Here is a 21,135-nt window from a genome sequence, read left to right on the forward strand (position 1 = left end):
CTGTTCCTCTTAATTAAGGAGATATTAAAACACACTCAAATCTCCCCTCAGTTTCCTGCAAAAGATCAGATAACAAAAGACAGCATTTCACAGATCCCAAATCTCAAGTCTAAATTTGCTACAGCTCTGAGGTCTGGCAACCTAAGCAAAACAGGACTGAAATTGTTCACCTAAGTTTGCGTCTTACTCGGCCCATCTAATCAATTGCGTGTTGCCTGATATTATTTAAATTATCTAATACAGTTTGGTGCTTATTTCAATGTCTATGTTTTTATCCATAAAATCTCTCCAAATCTTGGATGTCTAGCCTTACAACTCATCCTGTTTCTATCCTAATTTCCCATCCCCAATTCCCACCTTATCTGAAACACAGTCCCTAACTATTGCAGCTATCAGAAACTGCCCGAAGTCTCTGAACTTCCATGGCAAGGCCCTTCTTAGCTCTTAAGTTTCCTATCTCATACTCTATCCCTTTCACTCTTCATGCTCTAGCTATACATGTCTCCCTATATTCCTCAAACATGTCAAGTCCTGTCCTGCCTACAGGCCTTTATACTTGCCAAATAGTCCTTCCCCTGTTCACAACACCATTTGACTTCTCATCCTTCACATCTCAGCTCAAATCATCTCTTCAGAAAATTCTCCCCGAAATACACTATGTAGAGTACTATCCAGCCCTCTCCCTCCTTACTTCTATTGTATTATCCTGTTTATTTCCATTATAGTATAGTCATAATCTATCATTATCTTGTTTATGTTATATTGCAGTAAAGGAAGACAGGTAAAAAATAAGGAAATCTCTGTGAAGGCAGGGACTCTGCTGTATTCCCAGAACATAGATCAATACTGGACACAGTAGATACTCACTGAACAAATGTAAAACACAACTGAGCACTTAATTATGTTGTTTTTATTCACATAAGTTTGTGTTTATTCTAAAAGAGCTTAAGCTCTCTGAGAGGAAAACCTAGGCTTATACTTTTTTATCTCCTTCCCAAGGCACTTAATACAGTACTGAGCTAGAATTCAAAATTTTAATGTATGTAATCCCAGCAAGTTACTTCACTTCTATATCTTTTCTCTACAATAACATCTAACTCATAAAACTGCCACCAAGAGAAACAAAGCAATGTGTATAAAACTATTGATTATCACCTGGTACAGAGTAAACACCTAATCTGGCACCTTACTTTTATCCCCAATTATAATCTGCAAAAACCAAAATGGCCATATGAAAAAGATCGAAACGACTGTTGTGAAATGAAACCATCTAAATACTATATATAAGAAAAATCCTTGCTTCTACTTGACAAGGTTAGGATTTCCTTTCTGAAATCCCCTCACTCTGATCTCAAAGAACATCTTAAACTAAATGCCACATTTGTACCTTAAATTCCAATGTCACATTTGTAGCAAGAGCTTTTGAATGTTACAGAAAGGGCTGCAATCAGCCTTTTCTTAAAGAAGAGACAGATCAGATCAGATCAGATCAGTCGCTCAGTCCTGTCCGACTCTTTGCGACCCCATGAATCGCAGCACGCCAGGCCTCCCTGTCCATCACCAACTCCCTGAGTTCACTCAAGACTCACGTCCATCGAGTCAGTGATGCCATCCAGTCATCTCATCCTCTGTCGTCCCCTTCTCCTCCTGCCCCAATCCCTCCCAGCATCAGAGTCTTTTCCAATGAGTCAACTCTTCGCATGAGGTGGCCAAAGTACTGGAGTTTCAGCTGTTGCATCAGTCCTTCCAAAGAAATCCCAGGGCTGATCTCCTTTAGAATGGACTGGTTGGATCTCCTTGCAGTCCAAGGGACTCTCAAGAGTCTTCTCCAACACCACAGTTCAAAAGCATCAATTCTTCAGCGCTCAGCCTTCTTCACAGTCCAACTCTCACATCCATACATGACTACAGGAAAAACCATAGCCTTGACTAGACGAACCTTTGTTGGCAAAGTAACAATTAATCATGCAGCAAATATTTAGCAAGACTCTAACATAGCCAGGAAAGCAATACAGAGGAGGCAGGCACAAAATCTTTCAAGTCAAGCAGCCCACTAGGGATCTGGGGGGCTTCCCTGGTGGTTCAGCTGGTAAAGAAACCGCCTGCAATGCAGGAGACCTGAGTGTCATACCTGGGTCAGGAAAATTCCCCCCGAGAAGGGAATGGCAACCCACTTCAGTATTATTACCTTGGAAACTCCATGGACAAACGAGTCTGGTAGACTACAGTCCATGGGGTTGCAAAGAGTGGACACAACTGAGTGACTAACACTTTCACTTTCAGTCTGAATTTTACATTTCCCTTCCTGTGTGACTTTGGGCAAGCTTAACCTCTCTTCAAGATCTTGTTTCTCCATTAAAAACAGAAATAGTACTTACACCACAGGTTGTAATAATTAACTGAGTTACTCCTCTGTACAGCACTTATATGAATGTTTTTTATCATTGTGAAGTGACCCAGTGTGCTGTGTGCAAAAGTCGCTTCAGTGGTGTCTAGTTCTTTGTGACCCCATGGGCTGTAGCCCACCTGGCTCCTCTGTCCATGGGGATTCTCCAGGCAAGAATACTGGAGTGGGTTGCCATGCCCTCCTCCAGGGGATCTTCCCAACCCAGGGATCGACCACATCTCTTGTCTCCTACATTGGCAGGCAGGTTCTTTACCATTAGCACCACCTGGGAAGCCCTGAAATGACCCAGATAAGCAGTTAATTCAGAATCTGATTAAGCAGTCTTCTATAGGGGGTTGTGTTTATACCCCATCAAAATGTAAAGTGAAAGTCAATGATATACCCTTGAAAATAAAATGTGGTTTTTACATTATGACATAATACACAAAGCAAATTTTTGTTTTCAAAAAATATCAGTAACAATAAGGAACAAGACTCCCACATCTAGGCCAGTACCTACCAAAATTTAATATATACATTCTTTGATCTGGCAGTTCCATTTCTAAAACGTTCTCCACGTATGCAAAGAGGAAGGCACAAACATATTTACCACAGCCTTGCTTGCAGGAGCAAAATGCACACCAACAGGGAAATGGTAAAACAGGTTATATTACAAGGGAATATCATGCAACTATTTAAAAAGAATGACCTATAGTGAATGTTATGGACTAAATTGTGCCCACCCCACAAACTGATATGCTGAAATCATAAACACCAGTAACTCAGAATATAACTGTCAACAAGATGAAAGGCAACCCTCAGAATGGGAAAAAATATCTGCAAATGAAGCAACTGACAAAGGATTAATCTCCAAAATATACAAGCAGCTCACACAACTCAACATCAAAAAACAAATAATCCAATCAAAAATAGCAGAAGACCTAAACAGACATTTTTCCAAAGAATATATACAGATGGCCAAGAGGCACAAGAAAAGATGCTCAATGTCACTCATTATTAGAAAAATACAAATCAAAACTACAAGGAAGTATCACCTCACACTGGTCAGAAAGGCCATCGTCAAAAAATGTACAAACAATAAATGCTGCACCAGACATGGAGACAAGGGAACTCTCTTGCACTGTTGGTGGGAATGTAAATTGACACAATCAACATGTATACTCCAGTGTTCACTACAGCACTATTTACAAAAGCCATGATATGGAAGCAACCTAAACATCCATTGACAAATGAATGAATAAAAGATGTGGTACATATGCTGGATCATCAAAAAAGCAAGAGAGTTCCAGAAAAACATCTATTTCTGCTTTATTGACTATGCCAAAGCCTTTGACTGTGTGGATCACAATAAACTGTGGAAAATTCTGAAAGAAATGGGAATACCAGAACACTTGACCTGCCTCTTGAAAAACCTGTATGCAGGTCAGGAAGCAACAGTTAGAACTGGACATGGAACAACAGACTGGTTCCAAATAGGAAAAGGAGTACGTCAAGGCTGTATATTGTCACCCTGCTTATTTAACTTATATGCAGAGTACATCATGAGAAAGGCTGGACTAGAAGAAGCACAAGCTGGAACCAAGACTGTTGGGAGAAATATCAATAACCTCAGATATGCAGATGACACCACCCTTATGGCAGAAAGTGAAGAGGAAGTAAAAAGCCTCTTGGTGAAAGTGAAAGAGTGAGAAAGTTGGCTTAAAGCTCAACATTCAGATAACTACAATCATGGCATCCGGTCCCATCACTTCATGGCAAATAGATGGGGAAACAGTGGCTGACTTGACATTACTCTGTCACCAAAGGTCAAGGCTACTAGTCAAGACTATGTTTTTTCCAGTGGTCATGTATGGATGTGAGAGTTGGACTATAAAGAAAACTGAGTGCCAAAGAATTGATGCTTTTGAGCTGTGGTGTTGGAGAAGACTCCTGAGAGTCTCTTGGACTGCAAGGAGATCCAACCAGTCCATCCTAAAGGAGATCAGCCCTGGGTGTTCATTGCAAGGGCTGATGTTGAAGCTGAAACTCCAATACTTTCGCCACCTGATGCAAAGAGCTGACTCATTTGAAAAGACCCTGATGCTGGGAAAGATTGAGGGCAGGAGGAGAAGAGGACGACAGAGGATGAGATGGTTGGATGGCATCATTGACTCGATGGACATGAATTTGAGTAAACTCCGGGAGTTGGTGATGGACAGGGAGGCCTGGCGTGCTGCAGTTCATGGGGTTGCAAAGTGTCAGACACGACTGAGACACTGAACTGAACCGAACTGAACTGAACATATGTGGAGTATTACTCATCCATAAAAAGGAACGCAATTGGGTCATCTGTTGATGTGGATGGACCTAGAGTCTGTCATACAGAGTGAAGTCAGAAAAAGAAATATTGTCTATTAATGCATACATATGGGATCTAGAAAAATGGTACTGATGAATCTATCTGTAGGGCAGGAAGAGAGACAGATGTAGAGAATGGACTTCTGGACACAAGGGGAAGCTGGGGTGAATTGAGAGCGTAGCACTGACATGTATATACACCACTTGTAAAACAGACAGCTGTCGGGAAGCTGCTGTAGAGCACAGGGAGATGCACTCGGTGCTCTATGATGACCTGGAGGGGGGGATGGAGGGGGTTGGGAGGGAGGCTCAAGAGGGAGGGGATATATGTATACATATAGCTGATTTACTGGAGAAGGCAATGGCACCCCACTCCAGTACTCTTGCCTGGAAAATCCCATGGATGGAGGAGCCTAGTAGGCTGCAGTCCATGGGGTCGCTAAGAGTCAGACACAACTGAGCAACTTCACTTTCACTTTTCACTTTCATGCATTGGAGAAGGAAATGGCAACCCACTCCAGTGTTCTTGCCTGGAGAATCCCAGGGACGGGGGAGCCTGATAGGCTACAGTCCACGGGTCACAAAGAGTCGGACACGACTGAGTGATTTTTTACTTTACTTTATAGCTGATTTACACTGTTGTACAGCAGAAACTAACACAACATTGTAAAGCAATTATACCCCAATTAAAAATTTAAATTAAAAATTTTTTAAATAATACAACTATATTTAGAGACAGAGCTTTTAAAGAAATAATGAAGGTAAAATGAGATCATATTGGTGGGCCCTAATCTAACGTGGTGTCCTTATAGCAAGACTGGGACACTTAGAGGGAAGGCCAAGTGCAGACACTAGAAGTCGGCCGTCTATAAACTAAGAGAGGCCCTCGGAAGAAACCAACCCTGCCCAGACCCTGATTTTAAACTCCCAGCCTTCAGGGACTGTAAGGAAATAAACTTCTGCTGTTTAAATCACCCAGAGTATGGTACTTTGTTACAGTAACCCTAGCAAACACTACCAATACAGTGCATGTGGAAGATCTCCAAAATTTATTGTTTTTGAAAAGAAAAGTGCAGAGAGTGTGCATAATATAGCAATTGACGCAAGTGAATTTTTTAATGGAGAGGGTGGGAAGATTTGGGAGAATGGCATTGAAACATGTGAAATGTCATGTATAAAACGAGATGCCAGTCCAGGTTCAATGCATGATGCTGGATGCTTGGGGCTGGTGCACTGGGACGACCCAGAGGGATGGTAGGGGGAGGGAGGAGGGAGGAGGGTTCAGGATGGGGAACACATGAGAAATAAAGGAATAAAAAATTTTAAAAAAAAAAAAAAAGCTCAACATTCAGAAAACGAAGATCATGGCATCTGGTCCCATCACTTCATGGGAAATAGATGGGGAAACAGTGGAAACAGTGTCAGACTTTATTTTTTTGGGCTAAAAAAATTTAAAAAAAAAAAAAAATTTTTTTAATGGAGAGGATATATATATACTGACAGGTCCAGAGACTCTCTACAAAAATGCATCTGCTGGACAAGTGACTGCTTCTGGGAAGAGGATACAGGTGTGTCTGCAATGGGCAGACATATTTTTCATCATATTCTCTTTTCTACTGAAGCTCTCATCATGTGCATAGTATTTTAAAAACAAAACTATCTATTAAAATGAAAAGATCTCCATAAGACATTCAACAAGTAAGGAAAACATTATGAGCAAACCTGGTCTACAAGATATCAAGTACCAATAAACCAAACCCATAAAAATCTGTGATCTACTTCATGAGCATAGGCATTTTTTTAACGTACTGTATTCTAAGAGCCAATAAATATTCACTCATTTGCCTCAATAACCCCCTTCATCCACTTAGCACTAAAATGTACCAATGTATTTCAACAATTAAAATACTTTTATTCTTGTTTTTAAAAAAATAATTCCACTTCAGATAATTTATCCAAAATAAAGAAAATACTTTATTAAGAAACAATGAAATACCTTAACGTTACAACAGAAAAAAACGATTAAGTAACAACACACCAGAGAATGACATGCAATACATATTAAAAATAGTTATGAAGAATACCAACAGAGCAAACAATGAAGAAAATAACAGCTATGCTAGAGTGAGTGAGTGTGTGTGTATATTACTTAATGAACAAGAACCAAGTGCCCAACAGAGCTTCTTCAATCTTCACTGCATCGGGACACAAGTTAGAATCTAGAACATGTTACACTTCCGTTCTTCCAAGAAACAACTCTACATTTTGTAAAAGTCAGCAAGATATTTAAGTGCTTATTATAGCACTACATTGGGTAAGGCAGAAATCCTGACTTCAAAACAAATTTAGTAATTTCCTCAATGCCTGCTCTGTGTCAAACACTATGCTAGAGAGCTTGACATACATCACCTTGTATACTTTACTGGTTATAAGCAGAAGAGACTAATACAATTGCAATAGTCTACTACAACTTCCAAAGATTTTCAAAAGTAATAAAACATGGGAGTGGTCAAGAATGAGAATCAATGTCAGGAGAAAGGGCACAAGAAGCGCTAGCCTATCAAGTGAAAGAAACACACACACACAGCTGAGTTCATGTCACAAAGACTCTGAAAGCTAAGGACAGGAACTTTCATTTAACATGGGTGCCATTTCTTTCTGATCCATGAACCAGGTTTTTTTTTTTTTTTTTTAGGCATATTACTCTTGTATCTGTACTCCAAGGTGAACTGTCAAAGGTAACCAGATAAAATACAGGAACTCAGCTAAGAAAGTACTTTAATAATCCAAGGGCCTGAACTAGGGAAGTGGCTGTATGCCAGTAAAGAAACAGCTGACCAGTTTGGGGGTGGAGGATGGGTTTATTTAAGGAGATGGTGAATTATGAGGAAATTTTTTAGTTCGGGAAATTACAGGAGAGATGTGTAACACAGACAAATGGAGAAGTTGGAAAAGAAATCTTAAGGTCAAGCTATTATGTTCATTTTTAAGAAAACACGCAAAAGAATAGCCTTTTCAGAATCAGAACACAATAATTTGGTCCTAAGTCCATCAAGGATGAAATCATGTGCCAGTCTGTATCAGAAGTCCCACATACAAGCATACATTTGCAGCAAAAAAGTCTGAAGCAAAAAAAAAAAAAGAAAAGAAATGTTACTATATAACCTAAACACACACCATAAAATGAGCGACAAACTGAAAGCCTTTCTCTGAACAGGTTATCAGGTGAGAGGCCACCATGGTTACGAAGCCAACCATGATCATTTAAATTTTGTTACAGCTAATGAGGCAGAGGTACCTACATGCAGATACTCAACAATCTATTTTACAAACTACAAGCCTTTTTTTTTTTTTTTAAATAACATTACCAAGATTCTGAATCAAAGCAGTCTACCAATTTTGATGTAAAATTAACAGGGTGAACTTCTACAGAAGCACTCAGCTATGCACCTGAAGAAATAATTCAACAAAGAATAAAGACATTGTAACACTTGCACTAAATTCTATGTCAAGGCAGTACAGCTGGCTTGACTGCAGATGTTTCAGCCTGGCTGCACAGAGGTAACAGTATAGTTCTATCCACTAAGAGATCAAGAGAAACAAAAACGACAAAAATAAGAGTTACAAAGACTGAAAAACAACCAGTATGTGCCGGCAACAAATATGCCTTTTAGAGCACACTTTGCAACCAAAGATAACACCATTAAAGCACAAACTTCTACTCTGATTATGAATTCCTTCTATGGAAATTATATACACATACCACATTTTGAGAAGCTAAGCTCCTATACTAGTATTCAAGATGCATTAATAATACACTTCTTTTAAAGCAATTATCCTTCTATTAAAAAATAAACTTCTAAATAAAGAAAAAAATTAATTTGTTTAATGTCTATTTTTAAACACTTCATATAAAATTAGGTGCAACAGCACTGGTCACTGATTTAAGACTGACTATAGTAGTTCCCTCTACTTAGAATGCTCTGGCCTGGATGACTCATTCAGTCATATCCCCTACAGGTCTTTGCTCAAATGTCATTCTGGAGTGAGAACTCCTCTGATTACCTTATCTTAAACTGCACCACAAGTTCTACAAACCCTGAAACACTCCACTGTACCCTACCTCCCCTTCTTCATTTTTAGCCACTTATCTCCAACCCACACACTAGTGTGTCAATTTCATGGGGCCAGAGATCTGTTTTGGTCTATTGCATTCACTTCTATCGCCAACACCTAGAACTGTCATTTCCAGAGAGCACACAAAGGATTGCTGAAATCACTAATTAATAAAACAGTATGCATTAGAGATGAAGCCAGTCAAAAAAAAACAAAAACAAAAAAAACACTTGTTCTCTGAACTCAGAATATACCCATTAGTCGATCCTCTAAGCTCTTAACCCTCATCTATTACTATCTGGAGAAAAGAAGGGAGGGAGGAAGAAAAAAAAAATTTTTTTTAACTCCCTCTGAAAGACAAGAATCCTATTCCTAAAGCTTAAGTCAAGGCCACAGCCCAAACTAGCTATAGTAGTTAACATCTAAGTGTTTAAAAGCCACCCAGTATCATTTTGGGGAATAAACACCCTGAATCATCATGAGCAACTGTAGTCTAGGAATGCACAATTCTGCTTTTTTTCTTTTTGTGGCATGTGGCATGGGGGATCTTAATTCCCTGGCCAGGGATCCCCCCACCTTGCATTGGAAGCCCGGAGTCTTAAACACTGGACCAGCAGGGAAACTCTACTGAGTTTTAAACTAGCAAAAAAGGATACTTTTCTATAAAAAAACAAGATCCCTATAAAGAATGCATACCACATGATGTTTCTAACTGTATCACAGTGAAATAGTTTATGTAGCCAATCTTACACTCCTTAGCTTTATAATTAAAATGTGCTTCTAATTTTCGAACAATTCACTCAGATTTAACATCAATTAAAATAGTATACTTAAGGAAACACAGAACTGCCAAAAAATTATTTCCAGAATCTAGGTTTTCACAAAAATCTTTGCTATTGATTAGCTCTATTTTAAAAGCCATTTCTAAGTCTTACGTTTCTTTTAGAGTGTGTGTTAATATTTGCAAAGAATCACCTCATCTTTGTATTGTTAAAAAAGAGCATGAGAGATCTATGTTTTATAAAAGCAGAAATGATACCAATTTCTCAAACTGAAAGTAGCAGAGGTAAAAAATCTGATGTCAACAGAAATAACTTTTGTTATCTTCAACATATATCACATCCAAGACATGAATTGTGAGCCTAAAGAAAAATTACCCCACTACCAAAAAATAGTAATTTTTTAAAAAAAACTAAAAGAGCCCACCTCTCTTGGTCAACTATCCAACAGTAAGTAAAATGATTTTTTCTATTCCTGGCTCTGAACTAGAACCAAGGACAATTTTTTAGGAGAATATATCTTCATTTCCATGTAATATATGAAACTAGGGGGGGAAAAAAAATCAACGTAAAAGATGGTATCTGGGCCAGGTTTTTGTTTTTGTGAGAAAGGAGAAGTGGATTGGGCAGTATGTATGACAAGAAAAAGCAAAAGAAAGATGTCAAATTATAAAATATGAAGAACTTACAGATTACTGCCACAAACTCCTAAAAAATTTGTGTAAGTTTACAATTATTTTTTAAACATAAAACTTCTTTGGATCTCAAATAAAGTAGTTTTTAAAATTACATGACTTTCAGAGTTTTTAAAAAATGGCTTTGAAATTGCTGCAAGCTTTTCAGAATATTGGAAAATAATACTCAAACTAGGATCACTGATCCAAGAACAAAGAAAACTGGAGACAGAGACTCCATTTCAGAGATTCCCTTTGCAGCCACTAGAGAATCACTTTCCCAGTCCCTAATAATGGATTGCAACCCTTCCAATACCTTGCCTGATTTTTAAATTGAGATGGAGCTACACCCCCATGTTGTTACTGTTAAGCTGCCAAGTTGTGTCCAACTCTTTGCAACCCCGGACTGCAACACACCAGGTTCCTCTGTCCTCCAATCTCTCTCCGAGTTTGCTCAAACTCATGTCCATTGAGTGGGTGATGCTATCTAACTATCTCATCCTCTGCTGTCCCCTTCTCCTTTTGGCTTCAATCTTTCCCAGCATTAAGGTCTTTTCCAGTGAGTCAGCTCTTCACATCAGATGGCCCAAGTATTGGAGCTTCAGCATCAGTCCTTCCAATGAATACTTAACTGCCCCATCGGTACCCCAAAGATGTGTTTTATACATAACATGCCAAGTTCCATCCTAAGGAAGTGCATATTAGCAATTTCTGTACAAAGATCTTGAGCAGCGTTAGGCTACAGCAAGAATAGATAATCTGTGACCTCTGCTAAAGCCTCTACCTTTCACTTGCCTCAGGAACTTCAAGTTTTTTCCATTTTTCTACCCATAGCAAAGCCACACCAACAGCCCCTGAACCTAATGGAGCCACCAACCACCACAATCTCCCAGTCTACTATCTCAAAGGTGGAACTGGGTGTTCCATGGGTTGGGGAGATAGGGCCATCACCAAACAAGTTTAAACAACACTGAATTAAACAGATTCTGACAATCTGTGATCAAATGTAAAAAACTTCTATGAACCCTTAACAAACTTACATATCATAAATTTCCAAACTGGGGATATATTAAGTAGGGGTTCCAACCCATCCCCATGGAAACCTCTTCCAGCTATTCTGAAACACACTAGAGAATTAACATAGGCATTACTCTTAAAAAAAAATATTTTTTAATTTATTTATTGGCTACACAGCATGCCACGGGGGAATCTTAGCTCCCTAACCAAGGATTGAACCCATGCCCCCAGTATTCTAAGGGCAGAGTTCTAACCACTGGACCACCAGAAAAATTCCCACTCTTAAAAATTTAAAGTATCCCTCTTTGAAGTAAGCCAGAAAGAAAAACACCAATACAGTATACTAACACATATATATGGAATTTAGAAAGATGGTAACAATAACCCTGTGTACGAGACTGCAAAAGAGACACCGATGTATAGATCAGTCTTATGGACTCTGCGGGAGAGGGAGAGGGTGGGAAGATTTGGCAGAATAGCAGTGAAACATGTATAATATCATGTATGAAACAAGTCGCCAGTCCAGGTTCGATGCAAGGTACTGGATGCTTGGGGCTGGTGCACTGGGACGACCCGGAGGGAGGAGGGAGGAGGGTTCAGGTATACCTGTGGCGGATTCATTTCGATATTTGGCAAAACTAATACAATATTGTAAAGTTTAAAAATAAAATAAAATTAAAAAAAAAATTTAAAGTATTCCTTATCCCCATTTCCACTGATTTATAAATGCTTAGGGAGAAGACAATGGCACCCCACTCCAATACTCTTGCCTGGAAAATCCCATGGACGGAGGAGCCTGGTGGGCTGCAGTCCATGGGGTCACCAAGAGTCGGACACGACTGAGCGACTTCACTTTCACTTTTCACTTTCATGCACTGGAGAAGGAAATGGCAACCCACTCCAGTATTCTTGCCTGGAGGATCCCAGGGACGGCGGGGCCTGGTGGGCTGCCGTCTATGGGGTTGCACAGAGTTGGACACAACTGAAGCGACTTAGCAGCAGCAGCAGGATGAACTAACATTTCCTTTGGCCCTTTAAACAAATAAATCATACAACCTAAAATGATTCAAACATTTTCACAGCTTATATTTTATACTATGTATACTATTTATACACTTTCTGAAACAAATTAGAGTATTAGATACTGATTTAAAGCCCTAGCACTCACATTTAAAGCCCCAGCACTCAATATTCACAGGAACTATCCATTCATTCCTAGTTAACTGAAAAATGAAAATTTTATATTTAAAATCTAAGTAAGTTGTACTGTTATTCTTAAACCTCACAATAAAAATATGGTTTTCTGGCAAAGTAATAAATAATATAGATGGTTTAACTCCACTTCAAAAGATTCTAAAATTGAGCTCCTCTCAAATAGCCTTCAGCTGTTTTACAAACACTAGAAGCTACCATGAAGCTGTATTAGGATGAAAATCCTTGAAATCACATATAACAAAGATATCTTTCTTAAGAAACTTGACTCTCGCATCCTACTCCTCTTCATCTGCTTTTAGACAGATTTAAAGTAAACCCAATGAAAACAAAAAAATTACAAATATCCTAAAATTGCCTACCAACAAAGTAAATGGATTGTAGCTCAAATCTTGCTTATGCTTTCTTCTACAAAACTTATCATCTCACAGTCTTTAACACTAATTACAATATTCTTTAATTCCACCTTCATTTCTCCCCCTGGTTTCACCTACTCCTCATTTGACCTGTTATCTTCAATCTCTTCTGTTTACACAAGGAGTAACAAAAAGTGATAATCTTTTTAGCTGAAAATGATGGCTGTGGCTTAATATCTAACAGCAGATGGCTTCAAAATGCCCCTTGGGACACACAGAACGGACACAGGTTTGCCTGAGACATTGATTCCCAGCTCTCCTAGGGCTGCAGCACCTCCAGCCAGCCAAGAGTAGTTTTATCCTTTTACTCCAGTGGGGGGGATACCATACTTTTTTTTATGTCTCCATTGATTTGAAAAAGGTCACGCAACACTGCTCCAGAGCACACACTGCAAAGGGATATTACTGGTGAATCTCTTCTACATCAATCAGTATTAAGAAAAACCAGAGAATATTTAATCAAGTCCTTTAAAAATAGCAATAATTTTTTCACGATGGTAGTTAAATAAAACTAGATTTTAGTTATTAACATTTTCCCCTGAGACTGGAGATATGGTTTAGTACCAAAAAAGCATAAAACATTTTTTACATCTGATCAGCTAAATGCCAACTTTGTATTTAACCTGTTTTCATAACCAACAATTATGTGAATGATCCTAATCATATGCTCTTCATAACAGCAATTAGTTTTCCATAAAAAGTCACTGAGTTCAAATGTGTAACCGAACTCAAGTTCAAGCAGTTCTAAAACTAGAATTTAAGATTAGTTATTACTAAGTGGGAAATGACTCTTTAGAAACTAAACATATTAGTTCCTGATGATGAGCACAGACATGAGGTGATTCTACACAATAGGCAGGAAACTATAACTCAGAGGGTGCTTCAAACTTCAATGTGCATGAAAATCACTTGGAGATCGAATTAAAATGCAGATACTGATTCAGTAGGACTGGAATGGAGCCTGAGATACCTAAGGAGCTCCAAGGTGAGGCTTATGCTGCTAGTCCACAGGACTACATACTTCACACTTGAGAACTTACACCCTTAGCTCTATGACACTGCTTAAGATAATGAATATAAACTTAAAGCAGACACCAATTCTCACTTCATTTAATTTTTATGATTTCATGAGATTAATCTGAGGGAGGGATTGTTATTAAACTGTTGATGTTTGAAAGAAATGCATATAACTTCTCAAAAATAGGGGCATTAAGCAAGGCTGTAATAATAGCAAGAGCAAACACCTACAAAGCACTGCTGTGCCCCAGTTAATTGCTTTAAGTATTTCATTTAGAATACTCCTAACAACACTGTGGGGCTTCCCTAACGGCTCAGCAGTGAAGAATCCACCAGCAGAGCCCGGGAAACAGGTTCAATTCCTAGGTCCTGAATTGGGAAGATTCCCTGGAGAAGGAAATGGCAACCCACTCCAGTATTTCTGACTGGGAAATCCTATGGACAGAGGAGCATACCATGGGGTCGCAAGAGTTGGACACGACTTAGCGACCAACCACCACCACCACTGTGAGGTAGAGACTATTGCTAGTCCTTTGCTATGGAAGGTTAATCCAGTCACATAGACGTTACTCGGGCTCATGGAGCTAATAAATGCCAAAGCCAGGATTTGAATCCAAGCAGTCTGATCCCAGAGTCTACACTATTAATCACTATACTCACAGTGTCTCTCTCAAAACACACAGCAATAGCAAATCAAAATGGCTCACTCTTACAGAAAATGATGCAAGTGTCAAGTGTTAAAGAACAGAGTGAGCAACCGAGGTTCTCTTCAGGTGACTGACCACTGACGCTTGGTAAACACTATAACTTAATATGTAGATTTTTGCTGTTAGAAACTGTTCTGGATTTCAGCATAAGAGCTAAATACTTTAACAAAAAAATGTTTCTAATTTTTTTAATAGGACACCATTTTAGTAGCAAAACTGGGGTTTCACTTCATGGAATGAGCAATTTGAGACCAATGTCCCATGGGCAACTAGTGAAGAGTTCTGACATCCAGGACTTATAACAGAAGTGAAGGCCAAAACAAGTAATGAAAATTGATCTGCTTTAGCAAAAATATTTTGGACTGAAGGGATGAGTAACTAAAAGTAGAAACGTAAGGGAAAAAACATAACATGACCAACAATTTTATGCCATTAAATTGAGGGAAAGAAGTCGCATAATTAAGCTATTTCAAAAAAGAAACTGGGGAAGGAAACACATTAAAGTCTGAATAATTTTTAGGAGAATAAAAACCAGTCATCAGGAAAGATTTTCTAAGCAACTATTAATTGTTCAGATAGTACACCTGCAGCAAATATAGGAGTAAACAGATGAATATGTTCAAGCAAAAGATTAGTAATCATCACTTCAATGAGCCCAAATATGCATATGGTTGACCAAGCACAAAAGTCATCTCAGGAAACAAAGTACATACGCCTGTAGAATATGCAGAAAGAGAAAATGTTAACCCTCCGACATCACATTCATTCATTTGACAAACATTTCTTGAGATACATCATGGTTTGCTACTATTCTAGGTGCCAGGGATCAGGGTGACCATACTAGGTCAAAAGTCCTGCCTTCACAGACTTACATTCTAGTGGGTGAAATTAATAGACTTGGAAGAGACTACCAAATATTGAAAACCTAGAATGCAACCTTTAATAGAAAATATATAGGTCTTTATGGGACAGAAGTTAACAAAATATCAACCCCCCTTCCCCCAGCAGAGGAAGCTCTGTGGCCTTAAGTGTTTCTCATTAAGCATTCCTTGTCCTCTCAAAACAGACCCTAAAACGATAAATGCATTTAAAATAAAAAGTACAATTTGACTTTTATTTCCAAGAATGGCTATAAATACTACTCCCAGACAGGCACAGTAAGTGAACCATTTTTAAAGTAACTAGAAATGCTTCTCTAATAAATCATAAAATTAAAAGTGGAAAAAGTACCCGAATAAAAAAAATCTTTAAGTTACAAAAAAGTCAAGATGTGGGTTTGGTGGGCTTTAAAAGAATCTCACTGATGTTTCATTTCAGCCCCTGACTACCTTAGGAGACAGTGGAGGACAGGGGAGCCTGGCCACAGGGTTACAAAGAGTGGGACACAACTTAGCAACTGAACCACCACCACCCTAGGCTGTAATACCTGCCTTGGGTGCCCCCAAAATTAAGTTCAACTGAGTACAGGTGTTATTATATACAAACATTTTAAGAGGTTGTGATACCTTTGGGGTCTTGAAAAAATTACTGAGAAAGAGCTCATTTTTAATACTCAATCACCAATCTCCTTGCCTCAGTATAAAAGCTGTGAAAATGAAAGTGAAGTCGCTCAGTCGTGTCAGACTCTTTGCCACCCCGTGGACTGTAGCCCACACCAGGCTCCTCGGTCCATGGGATTCTCCAGGCTAAGAATACTGGAGTGAGTTGCCATTTCCTTCTCCAGGGGATCTTCCTGACCCATAAAAGCTGTAAATCCAAACTATTCTGCCATACTTTTAAAAGGGAAGACAATTGATATGTGTGTATTTAAAGCTCTTATGTACAGAAGAGTCGAGAAATATGGCAGGTAAGTACTTCAATTTCATATTCTTAAAAAGAGATACATTATGGCAAATGTATTTCAGAAGATCCAAGCTCCACACCTATATAATCATCTACCAACACCTACAAACTCCCAAAAGCTGCTTTAAATCGACCACTTCTATTAAGTGTTTAACAAGCAATCTGTTCTCTCTATAGAAACGAGAAACAATGAGAAAGTACTTGTTCCAACATGAACTACCCTTATAACAATGCATTACACAATTGGGTCTCATTCGCTTTACAATGCTAATATTTTTCTGTGCTACTGTACCCTGTAGTCAGTGAAGGATATACAATTCAAGATGTGCCTAAGATTCTGAAGAATGAATACTGTGATCTCCAAAGTCTGAAAATGTTATTCACGTAAGGTGGTTTTTTTTTTTTTTTGGTTAAAAATCCAAAACTCATTTTAACAAAACTAACCAGTAAGCAAAGAACAGGTGTAAAATGACCTGATTCTCTTTTCACCATACCCTTGCCACAAAAGAGCACGTGAGTCGACTCAGGTACCTACTCTGAATCAATAAGACACACTTATTAAAGTTAAATAATCTAAGAATGTTATTTTGGAACAAAGAAAGGCTTCCACAAATAAATTAACTTCATTCCAATACAGTCACAGGGATCTTTAAAGTTACTGCCCACGCCAAGTGGCTAAAGAAAAGTGTTGTCTTACGTTTTATTCCCCTGGCATTAAGATCATCTTGAGATTTTAAACCTCCCTGGCTTTCAGACGTGTATGAGACAGCCAGGATTTCAAAAGATCATCTCTGAATACCAGTAGTTGGGAAACAGGCAGGATATGCCACTGGGTGGACCCAACAGAGGCTACCAAATGCTGTCTTAATTTAGCGAGCCCCTGACTTGCAGGAGTTAAAAACTCTCACCCCTTATATTGCAATGACGTAATCTTCCCCACTGCATTTCTCTAGGACTTAAAGGGAAAGGGGGGGAGGGTGGGAAGCAAATGAACAAAGAAAAATTTCCCCCTCAAGAGAGGAATCAGGCAAAAAGCAGAACGACAGTTTCGGGAGGTGTTTAGGTTAACTCCCAGCAAGGGAAGCTTCAACTGAAGAGGCGGGGAGGGAGAAGAGTTGGGAGAAGCCAAACGGAAACGGTATTGGGAGGAACTCGACCTAAGGCAGGAATCAAGGAGACCAGAGAAGCGGCGACCGAGCCGCCCCCCAGCCCACCCTCCCGGCCCGGGACGAGGCGTCGGGCGGCCGCGCCGCAGAGCGAGGGAGGCGCGCGGCAGGGCCGAGCCCCTGCGGGCCGCCCGCTTCCCCGACCGCGCTCGCGATCCGCTCCCCTCCCCCGCCGCCGGCCGCAAAATGTCCGCGGCGAAGCAGGAAGTCGAAGCCGGGGCGCGCGCTGGGGGCCTGCCGGCCACCCGGGGAGCCCCGGCCCCGCCAGCCCGCGGGCGTCTGGGAGAGGGTCTGCGGCCCTCGCCGCCCCGGCCCAGCCGCCCGCCCCGGCGAATGGGGGGGTGGGCGTCCGCGGGGCCGCGGGGGAGGGGAGCCGGGCGGCCGGGATGGGTGTGACCCTTTCCTTCCGCCGCTGCCCGGTGACAGCCTGGCCGCGCCCTCGCCCCGGCACCTCACGCCCCGGCCGCGCGCTCCGGGGCGAACCCGCGCCCCCCGCCGCCGCCGCCGCCGCCGGGCCCTCCGCGACCCCCTCCCCTCAGGCCCCCTGACAGAACCCGGACCCGCGACGCGCGAGCCCGGCACCCCTCCCCCCGCGGCGCCCCGCGCCCGCCCCCCGGGGGTCGCAGAGCGGGAGGTCCCCGCGGACGGGGAGACGCCAGGGGCGGCGCGGCGGGGGCAAGGGGACAGTGTGAGGGGGGAGCCGCTCCCGCGGGGCAACCTCGGGCCCCACACTCACCTCAGCTCCTCCGCCGGGGCGTTGGCAGCACTGCGCGGGGTCTCCTCGGCTGCCGGACAGGGGCACGCGCCTGACGTCAGCACGCAGGCGACGCACGGTTGGGTTATCCGCGGAAATGGGAGGGGACGGGAGGCGAAAAGAGGCCGAGCGGTTCCGGGCGGGGCCTGAACTCCTCCCCCGCCTCCCGCCAGGCCCCTGGTTCGGGCCGCCTAACGCGCACGCGCGTCACCGCGGTCGCTAGTTGGTGGCTGCTCTCTGCACTTCTTTCTGCAGTTCTTTTCCTGGATTTGTAATTTATGCCACAAACGATCGCTTGCAAAGCGCTACCCCTAACATGTCTTTTGATCCTGGCATCCTTACAAAGCGTTAGCATCCCGATTTTGCAGAGAGAAGACAGTGGTTACTCAAATGGACAGTGACTTGCCCAAGACCACACTACAAGTGGGACGGCCTCCTGACTCCCCCTGGCCTGTATTCAGTCCGCCTTAAACTGAGCTAAGAATTGATGCTTTTGAACTGTGGTGTTGGAGAAGACTCTTGAGAGTCCCTTGGACTGCAAGGAGATCCAACCAGTCCTAAGAATTGATGCTTTTGAACTGTGGTGTTGGAGAAGACTCTTGAGAGTCCCTTGGACTGCAAGGAGATCCAACCAGTCCATGCCAGTCCTGAAATCAGTCCTGAATATTCATTGGAAGGACTGATGCTGAAGCTGAAACTCCAATACTTTGGCCACCTGATGCGAAGAACTGACTCACTGGAAAAGACCATAGATTGAAGGCGGGAGGAGAAGGGGACGACAGAAGATGAGAAGGTTGGATGGCATCACTGACTCAATGGACATGAGTTTGAGTAAACTCTGGGAGTTGGTGATGGACAGAGGCCTGGCATGCTGCAGTCCATGGGGTCGCAAAGAGTCGGACACGACTGAGTGACTGAACTGAACTGGCTTAAGGGCTGAGGTCGCTTCTCATCTCTGTTTAGACCCTTCTGTCCCTCGCTCAAACCACATCTCTTGGTTTAGAGACTTCCTCCCCACCACCCGCGCTCACTGCCTCCTCTTCAGCCCTTCTGCTGGCTCTCAGCCTTTCAATGTCACCGACTTCCTGATCTTGCTATCCTCACAGCACCCGTTTATCATCTGTCTTCCTGGCTAGTGTGCAAACTTCAGGAGAATAGGAACCTTCCGTCTTGTTCAGATGTTTCCCAGTGTTCCAGGAAAATAGCTTATCTTAGTAATAGCTCCTTTGTTGATGACCACCAGTTAGTTGGCCAAGAAAAACATTTGTTTCCAATATATTTAATAGTTAAGAGTTTCTTTTGGACTTTTTAATTACACAAGAAAAATACATTTTTGAGTGTTTACTATAGGTGGCAGGAGGAGAAGGGGACAATAGAGGATGAGATGGTTGGATGGCATCACCGACTCAATGGACCTGAGTTTGAGTAAACTCTGGGAGTTGGTGATGGACAGGAGGCCTGGCGTGCTGCGGTTCATGGGGTTGCAAAGTTGGACACGATTAAGCGACTGAACTGAACTGGACAGGTTTGCATGTAATAGTAGCTAATGTAAAATTCACAACCACCCTAGAAGTTAAGAACTACTACCCCCACTTATTTTTTTTTTCAATCAGCCATAATCACATCTGGGATAAACTTCATAGGCTAGGATACTGCCACTGCACAAAGTTTACCCCCACTTACTGATGCATGAACAGAGGCTCAGATGTGTTAAGGGACTTACCCAAGGTCACCAAGCCAGGCAGTGGCAGAACTAGCACTTAAACCCAAGAGGCCAGTTGACCTACATACTACCTAATTGCAGATAGTATATAGGTAGTTGTAGGTAGTATGTTGGTAGTAGGTAGTACCTACATACTACCTAGCAGATTTATTAAAATGAAATCAGAAGATAAGCTTTAGCTGTTAGCCCTACCCCTAGTGATACCAACTATTAACATTTTGGTGTACACCTTTCCAGATATTCATAGATATATGTGTGTATTACTTTGGCTACCTCATGCGAAGAGTTGACTCATTGGAAAAGACTCTGATGCTGGGAGGGATTGGAGGCAAGAGGAGAAGAGGACGACAGAGGATGAGATGGCTGGATGGCATCATTGACTCGATGGACGTGAGTCTGAGTGAACTCCAGGAGTTGGTGATGGACAGGGAGGCCTGGCGTGCTGCGATTCATGGGGTCGCAAAGAGTCGGACACGACTGAGCGACTGATCTGATCTGATCTGATCTGATGTATATCTATGAATATATTGCATACACATTTATTGCACAAAAACAGATTGTACTCCGCATTTCTCTCTCAAAACTACATTGCAAACATCTTTCCATGTCAAGTAAAGCATCATATACTAAAAAATATAAAGTATTTTTTTAATGTGGACCGTTTTTAAAGTCTTTATTGAGTTTGTTACCATATTGCTTGTTTTATGTTTTGTTTTATTTTTTTTTTCTGCCTCAAGGTATGTAGGATCTTAACTCCCCAAAGTGAAAATGAAGTCGCTCAGTTGTGTCCGACTCTGCGAACGAATGGTCTGTAGCCTACCAGGCTCCTCAGTCCATGGGATTTTCCAGGCAAAAATACTGAAGTGGGTTGCCATTTCCTCCTCCAGGGGATCTTCCTGACCCAGTGATCGAACCCGGGTCTCCCTCATTGCAGGCAGACGCTTTACCCTCTGAGCCACCAGGGAAAC

The 21,135-nt window shown here is 41.5% G+C and overlaps 1 protein-coding gene across 2 annotated transcripts in view; it reads right to left on the bottom strand.

Moving 5' to 3' along the window:
- Positions 1–18,514, bottom strand: part of CDC42 (cell division cycle 42) — a 54,376-nt gene extending 35,862 nt beyond the window's left edge. For both annotated transcript variants that reach the window (XM_061393954.1, XM_061393965.1), the window contains exon 1: positions 18,427–18,514. The gene's annotated coding sequence lies outside the window, so the exon portion shown is untranslated. The remainder of the gene's footprint in view (positions 1–18,426) is intronic.
- Between the last annotated feature and the right edge of the window lie 2,621 nt (positions 18,515–21,135).

The sequence above is a fragment of the Bos javanicus genome, chromosome 2 (genome assembly GCF_032452875.1).
Source record: "Bos javanicus breed banteng chromosome 2, ARS-OSU_banteng_1.0, whole genome shotgun sequence".
Classification (NCBI taxonomy): Eukaryota; Metazoa; Chordata; class Mammalia; order Artiodactyla; family Bovidae; genus Bos; species Bos javanicus.